Here is an 18,223-nt window from a genome sequence, read left to right as displayed (position 1 = left end):
GAGGTCCAGGAAAAGGTCATCGCGCCAGCTGTGGCATGAAGTGGCAGTCTAGAGGTCAAGCAGGTGTGAGTGTTCATTTTAACAACTTCTTGTGTTGGCAGCAGTGGCAACTGTGAGAACAAGGCCAGTGATTCTTGGTGGGGGATGTGGTAACCTGTTTTAACCAAATGCAACGTTCAGTAAGCCGACTTCAAGTCAGGGATCAGGATGTTATGATGTTGCTATGATCAAAGCTAGCCATTACTTAGGCACACCTAAAGAAACAGAACCAATAGGAGGTACACAGGTTGATGAAGAGGACATCATATTAGAGGAATTGGCATGGGACTGTGGAAGCCATTATAGCCCATGGTCTATCACCTGCAAATTGTGGACCGGAAACGTGGTGAAACAACTCAGTCTGATGCCAAAGGCCCGGAAACCAAGAACACAGATATTTTAGGACAGGAGGAGATGGATGTCGTAGCTCAGGAAGTCACAAAACGAGAAGCAATTCCCCCCTGCACTGTTGTTCTACTCAGACCCGGGGGGACTGGCAGACACCCACTCACACTGCTGAGGAAGGGCCTCTTTTTCTTTATCCTGCCCACTCATATCTCCCACAATCATGGTCACGGGCATCCGGGAGCCCGGCCAAGATGATGTGCACAAACAGGTAGCACAACATCTCCAGGGAAAACCTCACAAACCAGGACTGGGCTGAGGAAAGAAGGTGAGTGAGGATGCGGCCACGCCAAGGATCGTCTCAGCCTGGCCTGTGGGTACTGGGGTGTTTTACACAAAGATAGGGGGGAGAGAGAGAGAGAGAGAGAGAGAGAGAGAGAGAGAGAGAGAGAGAGAATGGATATGTTTGGTGGATGTGTAGTCAGGTGAGGGGGTAAGGAGATGCCTTCGTAGGCCCATGCTGAAGCATCCTTTACCCTGGAAGACTTATAGTACTGAATAGAGTTTATTCAGGGCATGGGGAGGGGAATTTTCAGGGTAGGAGGGAGAGAGAGAGAGAGAGAGAGAGAGAGAGAGAGAGAGAGAGAGAGAGAGAGAAGGCCAATGATCACATGGAGAGTGGGGGAGGGGATTGGGGAGAGGGGGGAGCAGGAGAAGAGGACAGAGCAAGAAGACAAGAGAGAGGAGGGGCCAAGCGTCATTCCCTTTTATTGTGAGTCTGGCACACTTGGCTATTGCCAGGTAACTGTGGGCAGAGCCTTGAGAAAAATGCTAACAGCTACTAGTGATTTGAATTTCATCAATGAGAACATCAACTCATGCACAGTATTGTTCATCTGTGCAATAGCCCCTCATACAAGGCATGGTTCCATTTTACAGAAGATATACATGCAAAAATGTCGCACTTATAGTCAGATAGAAGCTACACGACTTCAGAGGTCTCTCTTCAAATGTCCAGCTCTCATTCTTCCTGTCATTGCCCACAGAGGGTTTGGATTTCTCACATCAGTCATAAAGAAAGACAATACACCTCAGGCTTGCCTGTAGGCCAATCCGATGGAGCCGTTTTCTCAGTTTAGAGTTCCTCTTCCCTGATGACACTAGCTTTTGTCAAGCTGACAAAAAAATAACCAGCACGCATGCCATGGGACCTAACACATGGAGACCAGAGGGAAACATGAATATTATTTATTTATTCATTCATGTATAAAAATATCCACTCATATCTTTATTAATAAAGTTTGATTTACTTTTTATTAAGCAGTTTGAAATATGTTTTATGGGTATTAATCCCATGTATAATGTTTGACTTGAAGTTTCTCCCATTCTGTAGGCAGTCTTCTGATGGTTTCTTCCATTGCACAGTTTTTAACTGATATTCTATTCTTTTATTTTTGTTTTTGTAACCTATACCTTTGATATCTTGTTTAGAATGTATTATCCTTTGGTTGTGATGTTTTTCACATGTGAAGATTTTCCCCTTAACCTTTCTGTCCGAAACATGTATAGATTCAAAGCAATTCCCATTGTAATAGAAAGAGCATTCTTCATAAAAATAAAAAAAAGTGTGAAACTCCAAAAAAGAAAAAAAAAAACTAGTGCAATCTTTATCAAAGAAAGAACAAAACTGATGCCATCGCATTATATGACATAAAAATATTTACAGAGCTACAGTGATCAAAACAACATGACCTAAGAACAGATAAGAAATATACAGAACAGAGAGAAATAAATTCACATAGGACAGCCAATGAATCTTTGAAAAGTACACAATGGGAAAATGATTGTATTTTTTTTAAATAAAGGACTTTAGAAAATGGATATCCATATACAGAAAGATGAAACCAGACATTCATACTACCATATAAGTAAATCAAGTGAGCACGGGAATTATAGATTTACATTTAAATCTGAATTTAGACGTATTTAGATATGGAACTCTGAAACTTAAAGTATCATTTTCTCTGAATTTGCTTTGACATTCACCATTTTATTGCTAAAAGGGGAAATAAAATAAAATAAGTCTAGTTTAGTGATGACAGAATAGTACTTACATAAGCTCTTAGGGCCACATCAGTTTATTTTGCAGAGGCTCCAGAGGCCACAGGCAGGTTCTGGTACTAAAGTCTTTTCTCCAGTCACTAATTTCTCACTCTGTCTGCTCAGGTAAAATGGAGACCTGTCCATTCCCACCAAAAAGATCTTCCAGAAGACCCAGGCTTACCTGGTTTTTGACTCTGTGAGTCTCCCCCAAATCCACCCATGAAGGATTTGATGCCAACCCTGGCCTTGGCCACAGCCTCTAGTGTCTGTGCTCTTTGTCCTCTGCAGTATCCAATTCTCTAGCTAGAAGCAGTGTCAAAACATAGTGTGCATGGAAATGTCTACTTACTGACCATGCTTCTGAGAAGCCCAGGGCTACCCAAGAAGGCTAGAGCCTCCTGTCTAGACCGACCCAGTCCCAATACAACATTTCTCTCCTTCTATCCTGCTACTCCTAGGCTGATGTGGAGACAGCTTTTTAAATCATTGGTTAGAAATGGGGCCAGAGCATGCTTATGGGCTTGGGCGCCATCTTTTTACAGGTCCTTTTGCATGCATGTTGGCTGAAGGGAAGAACAGGGCAGTGCCTGCTATTCCTCTCTCAGATGTCCCAGGGCCATGCTCCCAGTTTCCTCCCTCCAGACAGACCTGATCCCCCTCCCCAAGGCTTTTCACTTTCTCCTCTGTAGAGGTGATGTTGGAATTGCTATGGGAGAATAGCAAACAGCAGTTTAGTATTCTCAAACATCCTTTCTATCAGCTACGGCATACACGATGAATTTGCCTTGCTCTTTCCCCCTGCATCCCATTTTCTCTATGCAGTACATTCCCATGATTTTTTCTTTTGCTTTAATTTCTCCTGACTTATAATGTCTCTGAATTAAACATTTTACCAAAGGAGGAGGGAGAGCCTTTCTTCAACTTTTCGAGTAAATTGCAGGATTTAATAATTTAAAGACTCTCTTTTTTTTCCCTGTTGGTTGAAGGAATAATAAAAAAAACCTTGCTGTAGTTAAATGTCTCAGAAATTGAAATATTCATACACAGAGTCATTTATGATATAATTGTAATGGGTACTTTGAAGCCCATGGTGCATGATCAGAAGTCTGAGAGGTCACAAGAGTAATTTTAAATCATTAATATTAATGACTTCTTTAGTCATTCCATTTCTTTTAAAATCTCATCAGTGTGTAGTTTTCTTTCACCCCCCACTAATAGACCATTTCTGTCCGGTTGACGGCTTGACACTGTTTGTACAGTGCTTGCGTTCTGAAGTGTCACGTGGTTGGCAGTCTTGCTCCTCTGTCTCCTCCTGGCCCTGTAGAATTGCCATCACCTGGAGCTTGCAATGCTACATCTCGGCTCACCACAAACATTCCACACCAGAATCTGAGTCTTTCTTTCCCGCATCCCAGGTGACCTGGGTGAACCCTAGATCATGAGAAGCACTGGCCAGTCGACTGCACCCGGGCAAAACCTCCAGAGAATCAAGGGATTTGGTCAGCATGTTTTGCAAACGGTTTATAACAATAACATGGGACGGAAGTAAAGAATTCCTTTCTATTCTACCTTATTATGTTTTTTTTTTTTTAAAATTTGTTTGCTTTTCTTCACTTAATTAAAAAGTAGACAGCTGTTCCCCGGGAATACCTAGCTACACCTCAGCCAAGCTGTCAGGGGTCAATATTAGTCAAGGCTCTCAGCTTAGCTGTGGCATAGCTTCAAGTCAGCAGTTCTCTGGGCCACCTGTTACCACAAGCGACAGCAGGACACTCCCAAACAGTTCTTTCTTCAGTTCTTTCCTCCCCCTTCACCCCTAGTTAAAGCCCGTGGCAATTGGAAGCAACAAAAATGACTTGTCAAACGTAAATCTCTACGAAGAAAAGCAGCTGTGGTCTAGAGTGGAACTAATTTTATCGAGTCTTTTTCCTTCCTCCACACCAGTTAAGACCACAGGAGGGAGAGGGCTGGGAGGGCGGTTTATGAAATTTCCTGTGGCCCAGAGACTTCGGTCACCAAAGCAAATGTAGGAATTGAAGCAAGGTCTTCCCATGGAGGGCAGCGCTGGGGCTGCCGGGATAACTGAGGAGAAGACTGGCTTTGTTTAACCTTCCCACTCTTGCTATTCTCTCAATTCTGTCTTCTCCATTTGGCCCCTTCTCCCCTATTGCTCTACCTTGTTAGCATTCCAAGAATGCTCTGGAGCCTCTACTTCATTCTCTACACCCACCCTTTCCTGCGCCACAGTCTTTTGTTCCTTGATTAATTCAGTCACTGGACTCGGTTCAGAGTTCTGGCCTGAAGCCCATTCCTTTGATGACAGGGGCCCGGAATGCATACACACACACACACACACACACACAAGAATATGGAGCAGAGGTTCAGGAAGCAGGCTAGTGAGGTCATAGACTCGCATGTTTGGTGATAGGTGTGTTACTGGTAGATACCAGGGTCTGGGTGCATGTGACAGGATTTCTGGGTGCTTATGTCCCTCAAGTGATGAGTTGGATAGGAGTAGAAAAGGAAACGATTTGTTAAGAAATAGTACACTACCAAAAGGGTTGGGAAGCAGAGAGGAGAGAGAGAGAGAGAGAGAGATAGAGAGAGAGAGAGAGAGAGGTTAGATGCTCAACGGCTCTCTGTGTAAGGGTTGTGATGCTTTAAAGCACTGATTCTCAACCTTCCTTAAGGCTGCAACCTTTGAATACAGTGCTGACCCTTAACCATAAAATTATTTTGTTGCTAACTCAGAACTGTAGTTTTTCAAGTTACGAGCTGTAATGTAAACATCTGGCACACAAGATAGCTAATATACAAATCTAGAGGGGGTCGGGACCCACAGGTTGAGAACCACTCCGTTTTGGGTGTTTGCCAAGTCTTGACTTTCTCTGGCAATTGTACACTAAATGCTTTACTGTTATCTGTCAGTCAGCCTTGGTGTGTGTGTGTGTGTGTGTGTGTGTGTGTGTGTTGGGGGTTGGGTGGGGTGGTGGTTGGTGGTGGCTGCAGCTCTGCCCTGCCAACAGGCTTCTTTTACATTTTAATTTTGAACTGACTCTGTCCCACGTTCCCTTCCACACAGCATTTGCCACTATTAGGCATTTGACAATTATAAAGATGATAGCTATTAGCTACCTTTGAATGTCTACATACTGCTCATTGCTTATCACAGAGTTCTGAATCAAGTATCCTCCTCCTCCTCTTCCGCCGCTGCGGCATCACTATTGTCATGATTGCACTGTGAAGTGAAAGCTATGGTGGAAGAGACATGAAAAAAATTCTACAGCTAGCAAACTATTGCATCAGAATTCACACTCATCTTTGGGTCTCAAATTACTGTTCTGGATACAATAGCCTGTTTTCCTTCTGGTGAATCATCAGATGAGCACAGTGAGGTGTGGGTGTGGAGGCAGATAGCGCAGGGTGGCATTAGGAAAGCCTGCCTGCAAGCAATGGAATATTTGTTGTGGGCTTAGAGTGGAGGGACAGGTAGGATGCTGAAAGGATAGGCGGAAACCAAATAGGACCCAGGGTAAGTAGAACAGGACTGTGGACAGTTATCAGTTGTACACCCTCAACTCAGAGAGGAGTGATCACCTGGAATACAAGCCACAGCCTGAGACCTCGCAGCTTGTCACTAAGTGTTAAAAGGAAATGGAGGAAGCTTGTGATCTCTCTTCACTTGTGAATTGTGCCGACCCATGGAACATTCTTGAAAGAGCTTAGAACTAACCCCAGACACTGGGCTGTGATGCCATATGAAAGGGGAGAGACTAAGGAAGCAGCCCAGTTTCCACTGTCGTCACTGGAGATCTGAGGGGCAATTTCGGAGAGCCCAATTTAAGGCAAGCGTGTAAGGGACCCTCCTGGAATCAGGACTCCAAGTAGATCACAATGCTCTGTGAAGCCACCCTGCTCCCAGTCCCTAGGACTTAGGAAAATACTTCTTTGCTTAAAAGGCATTTAGAGGCCAGCCACATGCTTAATAACAATCTGAACTCTCCCTGTGGCCCCAGAACCCTGTCTAATGTGTTCCCGGACGCGCAGTCTGTCAGTTTCTCGTTCATCCAATCAATTTTTTGTCAGGGTTACTCAAAGGGGATGCTTGTGTTGGGCCTGGAAAATTCCTTCTTGGAGTGGGAGTGTTTTGAATAGCACTAGATATTTAGCACCCCTGGCTTTTATTTGTGAAATGCCAGCACTGCCCCCAGGTTCTCACATGACACATTGAACATGCCTACACGATTTGAACAATGCAGTAGAGTCCCATCTGTGGCTTTTAGTCATACCTTGATTGCACTATGTCAAATTTATTCTTACCTAAGGCCTATTGCTTCACATTAGATGTTTTTTTTTCCCTACAAAGTTTCTTATTTTTTCTTATTTTATTGGGGTAGGGAAAAGGGAGATGGTCTCAGTACTCTTTTACCAAAGAGCATTTCTTCTTCTTCTTCTTCACTTCAAGTGCTTATGACTTTCTATTCTTTGCCTCTGGTGTTCTCTTTTCAATGGCTTTGAGAGTATTTGAAGAAGAAGTTCTGCTTGGAAGCTACTAATATGTTGTTTGCACTCATTTATATAAAGATAAATGTGAGTGTATAAGCTCTAAGAATAATTACATTCCCCTCATGGAAAACACATTTTAATAATGAAAGGAATCTTCACTTCATCAAGATGAACTGCAGAGTGTAAAATCATAAATATAAAGCACAACGGTGAACATTTTTTAATCTGTCTGTCCCAAAGACAACGGAATCTCTAGAAGGTCCTGAACAAGTTCCTGATATTAAATACTGTGGAGATAAAGTCACAGCTCAAAGGGCTATCCATGTCCTGTTTTTGTTACATATTTCTGTGATTTATAAACATGGTGGGAGCTAGTGGAATGGGACATTTTGGGAATCACTTCTCAAGCTCTTGGGATCCACATGGATAGAAATCAAGGAATTGGCCAGTGTGGCAACATGTGACATTCTTGTGACAAAAGAGAAGCCTTTTCAGAGGCTTCCTGTTAGAGCACTGGCTAATTCCAGGGCATGGATTAGATCCTTCTGTTCTCATTCAAGACCTTAGGGAGGTGATTGAAAGACCAGTGAAGGGCCATTTCTCATCGTCACAATAGACCCTAATTTGTTTGGTTCATAGTGTCACTAATTGTTTTCTTTCATCATTGCCAACATTCATAAAAATGTCATGATGGATTTCCCATGCACCTGTCTGGAGATTTATTGAGAAAGACTGGGTTTTCAAACCTTCCTTCTCTTGGGTCTCCCAGCAGTATGCATTGAGATTTCTTAAGGATTCCTAGTCCAGGATTACTTTTTTTCCTGGCATACTTAGGTTATAGACTAATCTCATAATTTAAATGCAAAATAGATATTACTAGATAGTAAAATTGAAAGTATAGGCTATACCTAAGTGTCTGTTAGCTTTTGAACTGTATGGCGCTTCTTTAGAAGGAAAGAATTCCTTTTTTCTTCTTCAATAAGGGGCAGTTTATTTAATGAGCTGTTAGCTATTACTCCATTATGATTGATGAATACAATATATTATATAATATATCATGATGTCCATAAGATTAGAGATTAATCAAATTCCAGGGCCAAGCATGGATTTCCAAGAACATTCTGAAGTCATATTTGAAAGAATGAAAATATGCATTTTTCTGGAAGGAGAAACCTCAGTGCTCATTATACACTGAGGAAGCTGCTTCCCAGTGTTCGGAATGCCTGTCCCAATGCTTCTTCCACAAGCACAGACATTGATTTCCCTGAGGGAATTCAGTTCCAGTGATTTCCTTAAAACCTTTGCTATCCAGTGATTTCCTTAAAACCTTTGCTAGAGTATATCTGTGGTAGTCCCTTGCCCTCAGTGAATGATATTACTGAATTACAATCCAGAAGGTCAACTTTAAAATGTAGGTGAGGGTGTGGACCTAGGAAGAGGTAATGTACCAAACAATGGCATTAAAAGCCATATAAATGAAGTATTTCTCGGTGTGCTTGTGCATGAAATGTTTTATGATGTCCTGGTTTCCATGGCAACTAGTGCTTTATATTATCTTACTCTTCTAGGACTTAGTATGTTGATTTGATCACCTTACTTCCTGATGTGTCTTTGGGAAATAGCAAGCTTGAGGGAAAAGAGTTAAGGGCATCTTTAGTATAAGGTCAGAGTGAAAACATTTGTTCTTTTTGACAAGAGTCATTCAGAATGAAAAACCAACTCTATTTCTTCCTTGTCTATGCTGGAATTACCAAGAAAGAGTTATATCTATCCTAATACCATATTTAGAGGTAGATTGAAATGTTTCAGGGCCTGAGGCTTATACAATTTAGAACTTATATTTAAGAAAGATATTACATTTTGTGAATTCAGTCATGGTTGGGACCTTTTCAAGGCCTCGAGCAAATCTTTACCTTCATCAGCATACCCCACAAAGACCCACTCACAAGGGGAAAAGACCTAACTTTGAAATGTTGGCATTGTGACTATTGTTCATTTTACTTTAGTTTGTAATTACTCTCACCTTTCTGACTACTACCTGGCCAAAAAGTCTATTTAATGTGACTTTGGGGTCCTTGTGCCCATAATAGATTCAGTACCAAGGTGCAGTTCAGGAAAGTCCATCCAGTTTACAAGTTCAAGGAAGATGGAAACTGAGTCTAGAAATGAAGGATGCTCTAAGAAACCCTGGCTTAGGAGGGGAGAACAGAACAGAGACCTTGCTCTGCTGTGCAAGCCTTTGTTTTAGGAGAACAATTAACTTCACAATTGTTGACTCTGAAACAAGAAACCATTTGATGCTTGAATCTCTTCAATCTCTAGAAAACACACTAATTGCTGTTCTTGTAGTTTTGTTTTTTAATGAGCATCCCAAGGAGTTTGTTGTTCAATATAACTACTAAGAAACCAACTGACCAAATCACTTGGGGGAAATTGATTTGTATTCATAGGCATGAGATTGGTATCTGATCTGGAGACTGACTTAAGTGAATTTCCTTCCTCAGAGTGAATGTGTATCATAAAATCCACTGAGAGCCCAGAGAGAATGAACAGGTAGAAAAAGGCAGAAATTGATTTTGGCCAACTGAACTTGGTTGGCCTGTGTCCTTATACCCAGACTTACTCGGGTGCCCCTTTTGATTCTTAGGTCTTTACTCTTACATTAGAGTTATGACTTTATAAGGTCTAAGGTGGAGATAATTTACTGAGGAACATGTCAGCTTTTACACTCTCAGAAAACCATTCATGACACACCAACTACATCTCTGCCCATCATTCTATTTTTCTGGAAGATCCAGTCTTGTTTGTTGTTTTCAACTTGGTATAAGCTAGAGTCATCTGGATACCCCCATGGAGAAAACTCTTCCATTAGACTGTCCATAGGCAAGTCTGAAGGACATGTTTTCTTTTCTTTTTTAAAAATATTTTAAAAATTATGCATATGACTGTTTTCTTTGCTTATATGTGTGCATGCTGTGTGTGTGCCTGGTACACCTGGAGACCATAAGAGCGCAGCAGATCTCTGGAACTAAAATTAAGGATGGTTGTAATTCACCATGTGGCTTCTGGGAAGCGAATCTAGGTCCTCTGCAATACCAACACGCTCTCTTAATCAGTGAGTCAAGTCTCCAGCCAGGCATTTTCTTAAAGAATAATGTGGAAGGACCCAGTGCACTGTGGGATGTGCCTCTTTTCCAGAGGCAGGTGGTAATGTATAGTATAAGAAAGCAAACTGAGTAAGTCATGGGGAACAAGTCAGTAGTAGAATTCCTCCGTGGGCTCTGGTTCCTTCTTTCAGGTTTGTACCCTGAGTGTCCTTCATGGTGGACTATTAACTATAAGCTGAAATAAACCCTTTCCTCCTTAAATTGCTTTTGGTCTTGGTATCTTATTACAAAACCAGAAACCTAACCAGGACAAGCCCCAAGTAATACACTGACAACTGTTTCTTTCTTGAAACTTTCCTGCCCTTGTTCCTTGACTGTAGAGGGATGGGAGATTTTCTTTCTCAAAGGGTCCTATTATCTGTAACCTTGGGCTCTTCCTCTTTTAATCATTTAAATACTAGTTCATATCGCTGTCTTCTCACTGTAGAACTTGATACTAATGACTACCAATATTTGCTTTCATCTTTACCACTCAACCACAGGCACAAGAACTGTATTGGAAATACTCACCTTCTACTGTGGTTCAGATAATCTATCAATACCTCTTACCACCTTCCACTCACCCAATTCTCTGTTCACAATCTGGTTTTGGTTTTGTATTTTATTCTTGATGAGTGAGAGTTCTGTCTGTTGAGCTATTAAGTTAGAGATATAAGAACAGTAATGATTCTTTCATATGTGTTTCAATATAATTGTGTTACATCCTCAAATCTCAATGTATCCAATGCCAAAGTTCTCATTTTTCTTCAGAAATTAATATTGCAGCTCTCTAACCAATCCACTTTCTTCCTGCCTTAGGTTGATTTTTATTGATTATTCCATTCATTTATATCTCAAATGATATTCCCACTTCCCTAGGTTACCCTTCCACATCACCCCCCATCCAACATCTGCCCTCTCCTTCCTCCCCTCTGTGAGGGTGCTCCCCCACCTACCCACCCGTCTCCTGCCCCACCAGTCCAGCATCCCCCTAAGTTGGGGCATCAAAGCTCCACAGGACCTTGTCTGGCATCAATGGGAGGGAAGGCCCTTGGTCTGTTACAAATGTATCTGGAGCCACATGTGCTAGTCACCAGAAGCACTGAGTGGTTGGCCAGCCAACATTGTTCTTCCTATGGTGTTACAATCCCTCTCTGCTCCTCCAGTCCTTCCGCCAGGTCCCCCACCTGATTTCAGTCTAAAGGTTGGCTCCAAGTATCCACATCTGCATTGGTCAGTTGCTGGTTGAACCTCCCAAGGAACAGCCACGCAGGTTTCTGTCAGCAAGTGCCTCTTGGCGACGACCCCAGTGTCTCGGGTTTGGTGTCTGCAGACAGGCTGGATCTCCACCCTTAGCTTTTTAACTTGTGTGTGGTAAGCACAAGATGGTCAGCTGATCTTTCCAAATGTAAAGCTGACAGTTTGGTTCCACCTTTGTAAGGAGATGTCTTCTTTCACCTCACTTACTATCTTTATTTAACCCAAAACACAGTGATTCCTTTCTAACAATTATAGTGGATGCCATTTAATACGTTTAACACGGGAGCATCTGTCTCCTCCATGTTCTATCTTAAAAGATTTAGAGATGTTTGGAAGATTTAAATAACTTTTCAAACAGGATTTCTTAAAATATTTTATCAGTCCCGATGCTATGAAAACTATGTCTAAAGCAAAGAAAATTGACTTCTGCTTGCCAGAAGTTTATAATTCAAGTGGCAAGGCAGGCACATAGAAGTAAGTACAGGATGTTTTCTTAAGAATTTCAGGGGCAGGAAGGCCGGAGGAATAGAGAACAAATCACAGATGTATAATCTAAGGACCAGAATTTCCCCACCCAAAAAAGTACAGAATGTTAAGTTGTAGGAGATAACTAGAGCTGAAGTATTTAGTTTGTTAGCCGCCAAACACAATCCAAAGAAGGCATGATATTTGAAACATAAAATCTCAATCTCAGTTTCTTTCAGTGATAGTTTTTTTAAAATCTGCCTTGATTTTAATTTTTAAGAAATTTCCATGGCTCATTGTTCCTTTACAATAAATCCTGGTTTTTTTTGTTATTGACACAATCTCATTTATCAGCAAATGCTAAGATTTAAATGTACTCTTGACACATTTATTTTTACATCGATTTCTTCTACATTTCTTCTTTATTGCCATATCTTTTTTCTTTCTTTTTTTATTTGATATATTTTTTATTTACATTTCAAATGATTTCCCCTTTTCCCGCTCCCCACTCCCTGAAAGCCCCCTTCCCTCCCCCTGTTCTCCCACCCCACCCCTTCCCACTTCCATGTTCTGGTTTTGCCCTATACTGCTACACTGAGTCTTTCCAAAACAAGGGGCCACTCCTTCGTTCTTCTTGTACCTCATTTGATGTGTGGATTATGTTTTGGATATTCCAGTTTTCTAGGTTAATATCCACTTATTAGTGAGTGCATACCATGATTGATCTTTTGAGACTGGGTTACCTCACTTAGTATGATGTTCTTCAGCTCCATCCATTTGCCTAAGAATTTCATGAATTCATTGTTTCTAATGGCTGAATAGTACTCTATTGTGTAAATATACCACATTTTTTTGCATCCATTCTCTTGTTGAGGGACACCTGGGTTCTTTCCAGCTTCTGGCTATTATAAATAGGGCTGCTATGAACATAGTGGAGCATATATCTTTATTACATGGTGGGGAATCCTCTGGGTATATGCCCAGGAGTGGTTGCCATTTCTATTAGAGTTTTCTAACATACTCATCACATTTGATTGTTTAGTTATAAAATAATAATAATAAAGATTATAAAGTTATAGAAGAATGAGGCAGTGGGAAGTCTATCTGAAGCTGAGAACCCAGGGGCTCTTTGTTATCTGCTAATGACTTTTCCAGGTTGAGCATGTCCTCACCAGCCAGTGTGATGGCTTCCAGCAGTAGGCCTTGTGGGGGTGATTAAGCCACAAGCTCTCCTCTTTCTCTCCTCTGTGAGATGGAAGTCCCTATAGAAAGGCTTCATGCATCAACTGGTCCTCTTGATCCTTCACGGTCCAGCACAGAAGATCCTTCAGAAGATGCTGCCACAGCACACTCTCTTAAAGGCAGAGACCTGCTCTCATCACACAGACAAACCTGCCACTCCCAGTGATCCTAGCCTTCCAGATCCATGAGAAACTACAACTCTGTTCCTTATAATTACCCAGCCTTGGGGTTTTGCAAAAGAGACTTCCTGAAGAGCTAGCAGAGGTATAGAGTTTTCTCTGGGAGCACTCAGTGCTTTGGAGTGTGTTTTCTTTGGCATTAGTCGATGGTTTCTGGGAGAAGAATTCTCTTAACATTCTGTTCTATGATGGAATCTATGTCCCTCTGTTCTATGCAAGGGGAGCAGAGGAGGCAGCTGGGAGCTACTGTTCTTTTGGAATTTGTCAGGCAGTTCTGGTCTGAATTCAATTCCCTCACTTTTGTACCCCTTTCTCAAGTCTGTTGTATAATTCTGGGACTTCTGGATGGTTTGCATACATGTTCTACAGAGAGTAAACACCGTGTTTGTCAGGAATGGGAGAGTGGTAAGGGAAGAGGAGAGAGAACTAAGCTGCATGGGGGTTGTTAGGAAATGCCTGGAGTTCTCACCCTTCACTCAGTCGCAGCCTCAGTCAGCGTCTCTGGTTTTAGCTGTACATCCTACTCCCCTATTACTATTGTTCCTTCTCTTTTCTATTCTCACAATTAAACTGTGTGCTTTTCCAGAGTCTATGAGGCCCTGGGTATGGACCAGTGACATCTTCCCAGGCAGGACACTCAGAACTTGTTTTTATTAAGGCTGCGATTAATCCACTTCTGTTTTCCATTTTTTTTTTAAAAAAGATTTTATTTATTTTATGAATGCAAGTACACCATTGCTCTTCTCAAACACCAGAAGAGGGCATCGGATCCCATTGCAGGTGGTTGTGAGCCACCATGTGGTTGCTGGGCATTGAACTCAGGACCTCTGAAAGAGAAGTCAGTGCTTTTAACTGCTGAGCCATCTCTCCAACTCGGTTTTCTATTTTTAAAAAACTTATCAAAACTCATAACATCGGTGGTATTATAGGTATTATAGATGGTTTCCCTTTGTGGCTTATGTTTTCTTATTCCTAATTTTTAAAATGGGAGGCATGCTTATAGACTAGGGAAAAATGAATATACACATTCAGTCTGTTACTCTTAATATGTTCGATTCATAAGTTTACTCTTCTTTTTCCTTCCTTCCTTCCTTCCTTCCTTCCTTCCCTCCTTCCTTCCTTCCTTCCTTCTTTCCTTCTTTCCTTCCTTCCTTCCTTCCTTCTTTCTTTTTCTTTCTCTTTCTTTCTTTCTTTCTTCTTTCTTTCTTTCTTTCTTTCTTTCTTTCTTTCTTTCTTTCTTTCTTTCTTTCTTTCTTTCTTTCTATACAATATTTCTCTGTATATCCCTGGCTGTCCTGGACTCACTCTGTGTAGACGAGGCTGGCCTCATACTTCAGAGATCCACCTGACTCTGCCTCCTGAGTGCTGGATTAAAGGCAATTTGCTTTTCTTTCATTTTTCTTTAATTAATTAATTTCTTTAATTTGACAGCTTTTCTACGTTAATTCATCACTTTTTATTTATTTAATAATCGTATTCATATTCTTTTAGAAGCAGAAATACTTTGAAATTTTATTGTGTGCTTGTATGTGTGTGTGTGTGTGTGTGTGTGTGTGTGTGTATGATATGTGTGAATGTGTGATTTCAGGTCCATGTGTGTATGTGTGTGCACTGGCACATTTGTGGAGGTCAGAGTAAACTTGGGAAAGTCTATTTCCTTTCCATCTTTCCACAGTCAAACATAGTTTATTAGGGTTTTGTGTCAAAATACCTTACCCCTGAATCATCTTTCAGGCCAGCGAAATACTCTTTCTCCCTTCCATCTAGTGATAATAAATTCAGTGATTATTTAGTTAGCATATAGTGAACTGGAAGCTGTCCTCCTCAGGAATTTTAGGAGAACATTTAAATGCACATCCCACATGCCACCTGAGTCTCAGCTTCCATGTCCATGGTTTTGGTTACCCACAGTCAGCTGCTGTTGAAAATATTAAGGAAATCACAGATGGAATTTGTTATAAGTTTATGGGTATTAAAATGTGAGCACTTCTATGGAGAAAGGTCTTTTATGTCCATATTCTCTCTACAAACAAACAAACAAATCATCAGGATTGTTGATTTTTTTTCCTGTTCTCTAATCTTTTCCTCTTCATGACCTGCTTGAATTACCCTTGCTACTCACCAGCTCTAATGAAAAGGGAACACCTCTTCTCTCTCACTGTAGCCTTACCCAGCCTGTTGTTTACCCACCCCGCCCCCAACTGTAGTGGTGGTATAACAACAGGCATGTTAACCTCAGAACAGAAGTTGCTAGAAACCATGCAGGTGGGTGAAGTTTAGAGGTCTGAGACCCTTGGATTATGTATCAAAAATAAGTTACTGGGCTAGAAATAGTATGCAGTGGTAGATCACTTGACTAGTATGTGTGAGCTTCTGGGTTCAATCTATAGGAGTGAAAAACATCAATCAACCAACCAACCAATCAGTTAATCAATCAATCATCAATCAATCAATCAAACAAAAACCCCTCCTGTTTACTGTTTTATCTCAGAGCAAAGGCTCCGGTATTAAAGATTGCTCCCCAGAGGATAATGTAGGTGAACAGACCCAAGAAAGGCTGATGCCCCTTCCCCAGAAGAATCTATTACTTCTCCAGAAATTTGCCTATCAGAAATCCAGACAAAACCTGCTATCACTTCCCATTCTCTCTCCCTTCCTAAAGTTTAGAGAAGTGCCTGTAACACTGACTACTGATTCATTCACCAGAAAGCAGATTATTAAAATGCAGGCCTAAATAAATACAGCTTGCAGATCACAAATGTCATGCAAATGAAGGAGAATTCTGCAAGAGCAGATAGTCATTTTCCAATTAAGTATGACCAATGTGGCGCTTTTTGATATCTTTGTCAGTATTCAAAACTCTCAGATTGCCATACCCACCTATGTTCTTTGGGTCACTGCTTTTAAACACAGGCAGCAGCAGAGACATTCCTACCCCACTCGGAGAATGCATGCTTTGACTGTTTTCTATTTGTACAATTGTGGAGATTTCACTCCATTTAACACTTTTATGCTTATATACATGAATATTTATGGGGAAATAGACTTGTTTATTTAAAAAAATAAGTCATCCAGCTTCTTTGACTTCATCAAGTTGTTTGTGCAAGGGTATTTCACAAGCACACAAGTTACAAACCAAACGGATGCGACGTACTTTTATATTATCAGGCAACATGGGGAAGGAAAAAAAATGAAATGGAGTTTGTGATCTTTATTACTCAAGGTGACAAGTTAATGTGTGGGTGATGGTGTGCAGCTCCCAAATGAGATTTGTCATATCCCTGGAACTGTGTAAATTACCCAAAGAGAAGAAAGCGCCCATGCCGCAGCCCGATTCACTAGAACTCCGGAGAAAGTGAGATTGGAAACTTAAAGCCCACAATTGTTTGTAGGCAGTAAAATGTGTGAAGTGGAGAGTGGGAAGAAACTGTAGCTGCATGAGGAATTTTAATGACCTAAAGTTTCTTTTCTTATTAATTTAGCACAGGGAGGGCAGCGAGACAGGGAAGCCATCAATCTTGCAGATGCCTTTTTCCTTTACACGGGGCAATGAACGGCTGGTTTGGCACAAGCATTAAAGAGCAGGAAGCCAAAAAATAGAATCAAGTAAAAATGATTTTATAGTTGTTATTCTTCCTGAGAATATCTGTGCTCTCAGAAACACATGTCATAGTCAAGAAAATGCCATTGGAAATTCAGGGTCCTTCACTGTGGGACTGTTGGTCATTCGGAAAGATGTGTGATTGAGAGAGACAGACATCTCTAGGGATGCTCTAAGGCCTACTCAGAATTCAAGGCTGTGCACCTCCTGTTTGTTCATAAGACAGGTGAGCTAAGTTCCTTGCTGGATACAAAGGGCTGGGGAGGGGAATGGGTTATGTGAAGCCATCGATTCATTATGATCTCCTTTCATATTGATTTGATATAAGAAGAGGATCGCTGTTCCAGATAGGACTATACTGTCCTTTTCAATCTACATCTTGGAGTGTCTCTGTTCTGATTAGGTGGTAAGAATAGAAATAGGATAAACTTAAAGCACTTGTCTGACTAAATGAGCTAAATATTTCTGCTGTGGTCCAATGAGGGGCTTATAAGTCAAAGGCACCATACTAAAGCACTCTGATTGTCCCTGAATATCATCTGTTGGGCAATATCTAGTAAAATCCCTCCCTTCCCTCCTTCCTTCCTTCCCTCCCTTCTTCCCTCCCTCCCTCCCTCCCTCCCTCCCTCCCTCCCTTCATTCCTTCCTTCTTTCCTCCCTTCCTTCTTTCCTTCCTTCCTTTCTTTCACTTATATTTTATTTTATATGTAATTTAATTTTATATGGATGTGTGAGTACATGCATGTATGTGCACCACATGTGTGCCCAGTTGCCAAGAAGGCCAGAAAAGGGAGGCAGACCCATGGCCTGGAGTTGAAGGCAGGTGCTAACTGCCATGTGGGTGCTAAGAACCTGGTCCTCTGCAAGAGTATCACGTGCTCCCACCACTGAGACATCTCTTTAGGCACACATTCCATTTTTCTGTGCCTATTTCAACCTGTATCTTTTGGAGGGAAATGGTATTAGACCTTGTAATCCTATATTTTCTTTAGTTGTGTTAGAAGAGGTTGGGAAATTGCTTTACAATCATTGTTAAATCCCAAGATTTAGGTTTGCATGTTTTTATTCTTAACATGGGAATCCCTTATTTTAACTACTTCATATTATTTTGTTTTTTCATTTCACAAAGAAATTTTTTTTGGGTCTCTTTGGGAGAATCCAAAACAGACTCTGATTATAAGCTTGCTGTGGACATGGTCCAGACTCTACCTTTAAAATAAGACAGCATTGCTAGATTTGACACAATGCAAACACAGTGCTTGTCATATCAGGCCCTGTTTTCACTCATTTAAAAATTATTTGACTATGAAAGATCAGAACTCATAGGGTTTTACCAT

This window comes from Apodemus sylvaticus, chromosome 15 (genome assembly GCF_947179515.1).
Source record: "Apodemus sylvaticus chromosome 15, mApoSyl1.1, whole genome shotgun sequence".
Taxonomy (NCBI): Eukaryota; Metazoa; Chordata; class Mammalia; order Rodentia; family Muridae; genus Apodemus; species Apodemus sylvaticus.
This window is presented reverse-complemented; position numbering follows the sequence as displayed.